Below are 10,045 nucleotides of genomic sequence, written 5' to 3' on the forward strand. Positions count from 1 at the left end.
CGATGGTCAGGAAGTCGAGGCTGTCAAGGCGACCATGACCGAGGTATGATGATTTTCTTGGTTCATGCCTAGTTGCTTTAACTTGTTTTATGCTGCCTAACACCTTTCTTTCCTTTCCAGCTGACGATCAGGGTGTTGGCCCTGGCTCGAAGGTCCGTTCCTGGAATGTCCTCCGGGACTGCCTCTGGGGAGATGTCTTGGGGTGAGAGGAAGGCTCTCGTCTCCCGCCTGCGCCTGGCCGAGATGCGGCTTTCGGAGGCCCAAGAATCGATGGCCAATTCCCTGAAAGCCTTCGAGGAGAAGAAGGCAAAATTGGAGCAAGCCCGTGACATCGCCCTTAAACAAAGGGACTCTGCCAGCAAGAGGTACAGAGCTGCGGCCAAGGACTGCAAGAGGGCTGAGGAGAAGATCGAGAAAACTCGGAAGAGTGCTGAGGAGGCCATTTCTAAGGCTCGTTAGTTGAATCATAATATCCTGATTAGGGAAATAAAGTCAGTTTCTCAATTCTTTTCGTTGTCGGTTTTGGACCCAGACCTTTGTCGGTTAGATAAACTAGCCCAAATATATCCTCTTTTGTTGGTTTAACTTGGTTGACCGAAACCCATTTAGTATTTTCTCCCTCCTTATTTTGTGTATCATCGTCAGATAACTAGAGGAACCTTCCTCTTACTTTCGCGTCTTCAGTTCTTGGTGCCACAAAGATTCTTCACAAAATCATCACAAATTCACTCAAATTGATATCTGATTCTTCAATCGATTAAAAAATAAAAAATCCTCAGGACCCCAATTTCCACTATATCTCGCTGTGAAAACTCAGAAAACCCCATTGCCTTGGTAAATGTTGATTTATCAAGAATGTCAAAAGTAGTTAGTAACTCATAAAGTTCAATAGTGATGGCGACACAACCCCGTCATTGCTCATTAACAAAGCTCATGACCTCATTGCCTTCGTAAGTGAAGCTATGATCGAGTATAAGTCCAAGTCCATGAATTATTCGAAGGAGTTATATAATATTGTTAGTATAGTTTCTAATTAGTGTCTAATGTATTTCCATTTGATTCATTTACTTTGATTACATCTTGTGTTAGTTTGTTTGAGTTGTATTTTCAATTCCATAAAATTGTACTACTAAGTATCATTGAGTTGTGATCATTGAGTTGTGATGAACTTGAGTTGCGTACAAAGAGTCTTAGTGTCCTTACGACTGTGCCATTGATAGTGTTAATAGGAGTTATTTGAAGTAATATGTGTGCGAGTCATGTGGAAGATTATGGCCGTTGCAAGCTGAAGTTGCTGGAGAAAATGGTGCGTGGAAATAGGGAGGGGAGAAGGAGGAGCCACGATGGAGAGCAGCAGTGGGCAGTGGTGGCGCGAACCTAAGGTAGCGCGATCCTTTCATAACTCACAAGCTTTATTTAATATCATAAAGCCATAATTTTCCTAGCTACTTCACATGTTTTGAAGCCCACTTTGGGTAAGTGGATGTCATTTTTGGCCGATTTCGGCTATTCAAGCTCAAATTCTTTAATTTATCGCTTTTAACCGCATGTAGTGTCATGTAAAGTTCTTACTAATATCTATAGATCTATTGCAATCAACTAAAGTAGCTTCACATGTTTTGAAACCGTAAGAGGATGTCATTTTGGGTTGATTTCGGCTTTTCAAGTTCAAATTATTTAATTTATTGCTTTTAGCCGCATGTAATGTCATGTAGAGTTCTTATTAGTATCTATATATGTATTGCAATCAACTAAACTAGCTTCACATGTTTTCAAACCCACTTTAGGTAAGTGGATGTCATTTTTGGCCGATTTCGGCTATTCAAGCTCAAATTCTTTAATTTATCGCTTTTAGCCGCATGTAATGTCATGTAATGTTCTTATTAGTATCTATATATATTGCAATCAACTAAACTAGCTTCACATGTTTTCAAACCCACTTTGGGTAAGTGGATGACATTTTTGGCCGATTTCGGCTATTCAAGCTCAAATTCTTTAATTTATCGCTTTTAGCCGCATGTAATGTCATGTAAAGTTCTTACTAATATCTACAGATCTATTGCAATCAACTAAAGTAGCTTCACATGTTTTGAAACCCACTTTGGGTAAGAGGATGTCATTTTGGGTCGATGTCGGCTTTTCAAGCTCAAATTATTTAATTTATCGCTTTTAGCCGCATGTAATGTCATGTAAAGTTCTTATTAGTATCTATATATGTATTGCAATAAAATAAACTAGCTTCACATGTTTTGAAACCCACTTTGGGTAAGTGGATGTCATTTTTGGCCGATTTTGGCTATTCAAGCTCAAATTCTTTAATTTATCGCTTTTAGCTGCATGTAATGTCATGTAAAGTTCTTACTAATATCTATAGATCTATTGCAATCAACTAAAGTAGCTTCACATGTTTTGAAACCCACTTTGGGTAAGTGGATGTCATTTTGGGTCGATTTTGGCTTTTCAAGCTCAAATTCGTTAATTTATCGCTTTTTAGCCGCATGTAATGTCATGTAAAGTTCTTACTAATATCTATAGATCTATTGCAATCAACTAAAGTAGCTTCACATGTTTTGAAACCCACTTTGGGTAAGTGGATGTCATTTTGGGTCGATTTCAGCTTTTCAAGCTCAAATGCGTTAATTTATCGCTTTTAGCCGCATGTAATGTAATGTATAGCTCTTATTAGTACATGTATCACTATTAGAGTCACTTAAAGTTGGATCACATGATGGAAGAAACCGATTGGGAAGATGAAACTCCTTTATGGCCTATTTCTAGATTTGAGTGGGGGTGGGGGACTGTTCAACGGGTTGGGCAGTGGTAGTGGCATGGCAGGGCTGTCGTTGTGGTAGAGAATGGAGGGAATGGTATGGAGGGCAGTGAGGGGGTGGGGGAGTTGTTATGAGAGGGTAGGGACGGGGTGGGGACTGGTTGTGGCAAGGTAGGGAGGGGTGAGGACTGGCTGTGGCAGGGCAGTGAGGGAGTGGTAGTGCTGGGAGGGGGCAGTGAGTGTGTGCTGGGAAGGAGGCAGTGCAGGGGGGAGGCAGTGAGTGTGTGCTGCGAGGGAGGCAGTGCAAGGGGGAGTGCAGGTCAGGGAGTAGGTGTGTGCAGTGACTGTAGGGAGTGCAGGGGGAGTGGTAGTGCTAGGAGGGGGCAGTAAGTGTGTGCTGGGAGGGAGGTAGTAAAAGGGGGGAGGTAGTGCAGTGGGGAGGCAGTGAGTGTGTGTTGGGAGAGAGGCATTGCAGGGGGGTGCAGGTTAGGGAGGGGTGTGTGCAGTGAGTATGGGAGTGCAGGGGAGTGGTAGTGCTTGGAGGGGGGCAGTGAGTGTGTGCTGGGAGGGAGGTAGTGCTTGGAGGGGGGCAGTGAGTGTGTGCTGGGAGGGAGGTCGTGCAAGGGGGAGGCAGTGAGTGTGTGCTGGGAGGGAGGCAGTGCAGGGGGTGCAGGTCAGGGAGGGGGTGTGTGTAGTGAGTGTGGGGAGTGCAAGGGGAGTGATAGTGTTGGGATGGGGGAAGTGAGTGTGTGCTAGGAGGGAGGCAATGTAGGGGGGAGGCAATGAGTGTGTGAGGGGGACAGTGAATCTGTGCTGGGAGGGAGGTAGTGGAGGGGGAGTGAGTGTGTGCAGTGGCGAGGGCAGGGAGGGGGTGGGGAGTGGCAGCTGGCAGGAGGGGCAGTAGGTAGTGGCAGGGAGGGGGGCAATAGGCAGTGGCAGGTGGGGTGGGGATTGTGGAGGGGGGGAAGGGATGCACGTTTCTTAAAGATTCACATGTTCTTGTTTTATCTTTCGCGTTTATAATTTCTTTCATGTTTTTGTTTGATCTTGCGCGTTTCTAATATCTTTTTGTAAATATTTTAGGATTTTCAAACATTGTCCTAGATGATGTGATAATGGAGGAAGAAAATGACGATGGATACGATAAGTCATTGGATGATGACGAGTATGATGCGGATAAAGAGGAGGATAAAGGTGAATCGGAATATATAGCGCATGATGAGGAGAAGCGCTTGCAAGATGAGGAAATGCGCAAGATTCAACTCCTTGAGGAGTAAGGCGATAATGCTCCCCCCATTGACAACAACACTCGAGAAGATTATCCAGCTATCTCATCGGTTAGTGTGCCACCCAAAAAAACCGGAAAAAATTTCAAGTTTCAACCAAAACTCCAAGGAGTGGTGCAACAAAGAAGCGGAAAGGCACGGGTGCGAATAAGGGTTTGAATTTTAAGACCCAAATGACCCTCGAGTATGATGATTTGGGTCAACCTTGTGGTCAGTGGAGTGCAAAGTGTGGGCAGCATATTGGGTTTTGTATGCGCAAACTCAACATTTTGGTGAAGTAGAAAGATGTGCCCGAGGCAATGAATAAATCATTATGGAAAGACACTTGTGTAAGTTAAAATTTTAACATTTAGCAAAGCATGTTCCATGTGCTTAGTTTCACGTATTTAGCAACATGTTATGACATATTTAGCTCTAATAACAAGATATACAACCATTATAGGCAACTAAAAGCCATTCATATAATTAGAAACCCATTTTGGGAACATGAAACCCATTTTAGGTAAGTAAAGGTCATTTCGGCCTGATTTTTGCTTTCATGCTCCGTATACTTTGTTTTTTATATTTAGCCACATGTTAGGACATATGTAACTATAAATACAACATATGTAACCATTAGAGTCAAGAAAACTTACTTCACATGCTTAGAAACCCATTTTGTGTAAATGAAAGCCAAATCGGGTCTTTTTTGCTTTTCATGTTGCATGTAGTAAGTTTCACGCATTTAGCAACATGCTAGGACATATTTAGCTCTAATAACAACATATACAACCATTATAGGTAACTAAAAGCATTTACATACTTAGAACCCCATTTTGGGGACATGAAACCCATTTTTGGGTAAGTAAAGGTCATTTCGGGCCGATTTTAACTTTTCATGTTCCATGTACTTTGTTTTTTGTATTTAGCCACATGTTTTCATTGATGTATATGTATTAGGAAATTAAATCCTAGTTTTTTCTTGTTTCTATAAAATTTGTTCCATATTACTCCTAATGAAGCTAAAAAGGCATTGTTCCTATCCGCAGTGGCCGAAAGATTTAGAGCTTTCAAAAGCATATAATGAAAGATATTTAAGTTCAACGATGTGCATTGGAAGACGGAAGACGCACACAAGAAACTGAGAATGAAAAAAAAAAAAAAAAACATTGAAAGTACCTCATAAAACTGTTTTAGATTTGTTGAATATAGTAGGGTAAGATTATCTCAACATCGTATATAACATATATATATCATAAACGCGTCTATATTAGTTAATTAAAAAAGTCTAACTCAACATAAATCATAAACATAATAAAATATGAACACATGTCTACTCTATTCTAACATACCGTACATCATAACCCATACCTTATTACCTGGTACACTCAAAAACAAATTTCTCTCTCTAAAGCTCATCTTATTTCATACCCCTTTACCACCACTATCACCCTCTCCACCACCATATGACTTCTTCGTAGTTCACACTATTTCTTTTTTGATTCTCCTCCTCCTCCACGCTCTCTATGTTTTGGGGTTGGTGAAAGGCGATTCTAGGGTAAGATGAAAGTCCTTTTTCAATTTTGTGTGGGTTGATTAAGTGCAATATTTTTGAACATTTTTCATGCAATTTTGCAGATTAAAATTTGTTTTTGTTTGTGTTTGTGATGAGTTTTACTGCATGTGGAATCAAAATTCAGTTGAATGTTTATGATTGTTGCTCAAAATGACTTGCATTTGAATCTCTGCTAAAAAAATTCATTGGATATGTTTCCATTTTTTGTTTTTAGTTGCTAGATTTGAAAACCTATTTTTTATTTTTTTTTTTCTTTACATGGCTTGCATTTGATCAGAGTCACAACTGTAACATGGAGGCAAAGATCACCAAGCTTAACATATTATACCTTCGACATTGAACCCAAAAAAAAATCAAGGAAAAATTATAGAAAAATAAGCAGAAAAAATAAGAAAAATTGTTTTGAAGATGGAAGAAGCTATATAATTTATAGATGATTTAGATACTTCTTCATATTATTACTGTAGAATTTGCCATGAAGCAGAGCTTGAAAATTGTGAGAATAACTTGTAATTTGTGGACTTTTAAATTTTTTAAATCTGACCGGCTTCTTATGTTGCAGTTTTTAGAACTGAGTAATCTATTACTTAGTTGATTTTGACATTTGAGTGTTCAATCTCTTAATTTTAACATGAGCTTTAAGTAATAAGAAGAGTTTCTACTTAAACAAATAAAATACCAATCTGTTAAGCAATTACAATTATTAACATATACGTGGTCATTGAGTTGTTTGTTGCTTCCAAAATTCTAATGATCTTCTGTGTCAATTGGTTCGACTTTGCTACATTAAAATACTGAATCAGATACAGAACAAAAACTATATTGTTTTTCCTTACAATGGTGTTGGGGACTATGAATTACCTGTTTTTCTTTGTTGAAACTAAACTCTAGTAAAACGTGTTTCTTTTGTAGATAATAGAAAGGTCCTCCAAATTGAGAAGCAATGAATTCGGATGATGAAGAAGAAGTTTGTTTTATGATAGTGGGAGTTACTCCATGAAAATAGGGATTGGGGATTTTTGGAGATATTTTAGTTATTGGTTAATATTAATTTTTACTTTTATTTACTTTTATTTTTTATTTGAAAATGTAAATAGGGATTGGGGATTTTTGGAGATATTTTAGTTATTGGTTAATATTAATTTTTACTTTTATTTTTTATTTGAAAATGTTGTGAAAATAGGCAGTTGAGTTACGGTTCTTTTGTTTTCTTAGTATTTTTTGTTTTTCCTTTTTCTTTCTGTTCTTGTTTGGTTGTAATTTGTTTAATTTATCAAGGGTAAAATGGGCGTTTTATAATTTTGGTGTCCTACCCTTTTCCCATATAGAATAGAGATGTAACAGATGTTGAATGTTTCGTTAATTCAAGCATTCATGAGGTATAACATCGGTACTTATGAAATTTATGAACATATATCTATGTTATCTATATGGTTGTGCTTTGAAATTGAAGATTACTCCAAGAGTCTCCTTGTGGACGCGATTAGTTTGGGTGGTTATGTCCAGATTTTGTCCGAGCTGACAATTGTTTGCAAAACATAGTTGAGGTTAAGGAGTATATTTGGCTATGTCTCCAAACAACTAAACATGCACAACATAAGTTCATATTTGCCCCTTGTTTTGAAGAGTATACTTATCCATTTTTAGCACTTAATAATTATTATACAATACGAGTAGGGAAATTTCCTCAGGTACCCCTGAGGTTTGACGTAATTCTCAAATTACCCCTCACATTTGGGAAATTCTCCAGGTACGCCCGAACTTTGACTTTGTGCTCAAAATGCCCTTACTATTGACGGAACACCAACACCGTTAGGGTTTCTTACTCTTTTTCCTCTCCATCTTCATCTTCTTCATCTCTTCTCCCACAATCCTCCATTAAAGGCACCTTAAACCTTCAATTTTCTCCCTCTCCTTCCACCTACATGCCTTTATCTCTCCTCCCATCTTCATCTTCTTCATCTCTCTTCATTCTCATGTCTCCCATCAATCCTTTTTCAGTCCCTCTTAAACCCCTCTTCTCTATCTTCTTCATCTCTCTCTCCTAAATTTCACATCCCCTTCAACTTCATTCATTGTTGTTCTCAGAATAACATTCAAGCACAAACCCAGAAAACCCAACCCCCCAACATCGAGAAGAAGAAAATAAAACCTAGGCCAATTTTCTATGACAACATCCATGAAAATGGTGTATAAAACCCATTTCTAAAGCCCAGAAATTCTCATGGCAAAGAACAACAACAATAACCATCATTAATTTGGGGAAAATTAACAAGGAGAGAGAAATAACTTCACCATCATAAAAAAATGGTGGAAATTCACAAGATGAAGATGGGAAGGAGAGATAGAGGCATGTAGGTGGAAGAAGAGGGAGAAAATTGAAAGTTTAAGATGTCATTAATGGAGGATTGTGGGAGAAGAGATGAAGAAGATGAATATGAAGAGGAAAAGAGTAAGAAACCCTAACGGCGTTAAGGTTTCGTCAATAGTAAGGGTATTTTGAGCACAAAGTCAAAGTTCGAGGGTATCTGGGGAATTTCCCAAATGTGACGGGTAATTTGAGAATTACGTCAAACCTCAGGGGTACCTAAGGAAATTTCCCATACAAGTATGTACTCATATGATTGCTTCCTAACTTGATTTTTCGATTTTAGTGCCCATTGGTCGCTTCTTGTGATTTCTCTACACAATATATCAGTTTGAATCTGCAGCTCAACATCCACCACGATCTTTACTCCTCACATCATGCGTAAATAGGTTGTTTATTATTAGCTTCAACATGTTTCACTAATTTATTCATTCATCCGCTTCTCACATGAAATTAAAATAACTACAACTGCTTGAAGAAGGTTGGGAGAACAAGAAGAGTTCCTCAGTGGAAAGCAATGAAGGTAATTCATATTATTTTTCTACTTCTTTCTTTTACAAAAAAGAAATATGTATGTTTCTTACATGATTTTTAATGTAATTCTATAATTAGTGTGCTCAACAACCCGGGAGAACCGAGTGTGGCTACTATGTGTTGAGGTTCATGTTCGATATAGCCTCAAATTGCAAGGAAGTCGGGGATATTGAGAAAATATTATACATGACGACCCATTTTCGCCTTTTTGGACCTATTTTAGCCTTTCAAGTTCAATTTACATATTTTTCACATTTAGCCACATGTTAGGACATATATAGTACTAATATCAACATATATAACCATTAAAGTCAAGAAAAACCATTTCTCATGCTTTGAAACCCAATTTGGGTAAATGAAGGTCATTTAGGGCCGATATTAGACTTTCATATTCATTTTCCTGAAATTCTCATAATTAGCCACATGTTAAGACATATATAGTACTAATAGTTACATATATAACCATTAGAGTCAAGAAAAATCATTTCTCATGCCTTGAAACCCAATTTGGGTAAATGAAGGTCATTTACGGCTGATATTAGACTTTCATGCTCACTAGCCTGAAATTCTCGCATTTAGTCACATGTTAGGACATATATAGTACTAATAGCAACATATATAATAGTTACAATCAAGAAAAACCAATTTCTCATGCTCTGAAACCCAATTTGGGTAAAGGAAGGTCATTTAAGGCCGATATTAGACTTCCATGTTCATTTTCCTTAGCTCAACTTTCATTAACCTCCCGCACCTAGTCTCATTATTGACTTCTTATGTGTGTTTCCTTATGATTGTTTTTATAAGGTGTTCATCAAGGGCAAGCGAAGGGAGGATTCTTTCAGCACCTCCGAGATAAACGAGGTTTGGGATTTGCAAGCATGCTACCTTACTGACATTTGTATGTGAGGATGATGTCACGGGTTTGAGCTTCTTTGTTAGGATTATATATGTTACTAGCTAATACACTCATTTCATATGTTTATTTTTTATTTTAGTACTTATTCATAACTTCATTTGTAGTACATTATCAATATTATATATAATAATACCCTTTTGAGTACTTTATACGACACGTGCGTGAGATGTTTTCCAATTAAGGCAGGTTTAGATACAAGCTTTATATATATATATATATATATATATATATATATATATATATATATATATATATATATATATTAAAAAACTGGTGCGGTTCTGGAGAAAACTGCATCAGATTGTTCACACAAGAGGAAGAAAACCATGGCGCCAAGACCAAAATCTGATGCAGTTCATGAGGAAAACCATATAAGATTATGAGCTAATCTGATGCGATTTTCCTCATGAACCGCATCAGAAGATTATGGTTTTTATGCAATTTTGGACCGCATTAGCATTTATTACACACCTGCTGCGAGCCCACCTGATGCGGACCAAAACCGCGTCTGAAAGGCCAGTTTTGACCACATCAGGTGGGGTTTTTTCCACTAGTGTTGTTTAAGTAGTATTTTATATGAAATTACGCAACTTTAACAAAAAAAAAACTCCTATTG

The 10,045-nt window shown here is 37.9% G+C and overlaps 1 long non-coding RNA gene across 1 annotated transcript; it reads left to right on the top strand.

The window, feature by feature from the left end:
• Positions 1-5,375: 5,375 nt before the first annotated feature.
• LOC104909012 (uncharacterized) lies at positions 5,376-9,573 on the top strand. The gene is made up of 3 exons (XR_792281.4): positions 5,376-5,593; positions 8,266-8,502; positions 9,318-9,573. It is a non-coding gene; the product is annotated as an uncharacterized LOC104909012 (long non-coding RNA).
• Positions 9,574-10,045: the final 472 nt, after the last annotated feature.

The sequence above is a fragment of the Beta vulgaris genome, chromosome 7 (assembly GCF_026745355.1).
Source record: "Beta vulgaris subsp. vulgaris cultivar EL10 chromosome 7, EL10.2, whole genome shotgun sequence".
Taxonomy (NCBI): Eukaryota; Viridiplantae; Streptophyta; class Magnoliopsida; order Caryophyllales; family Amaranthaceae; genus Beta; species Beta vulgaris.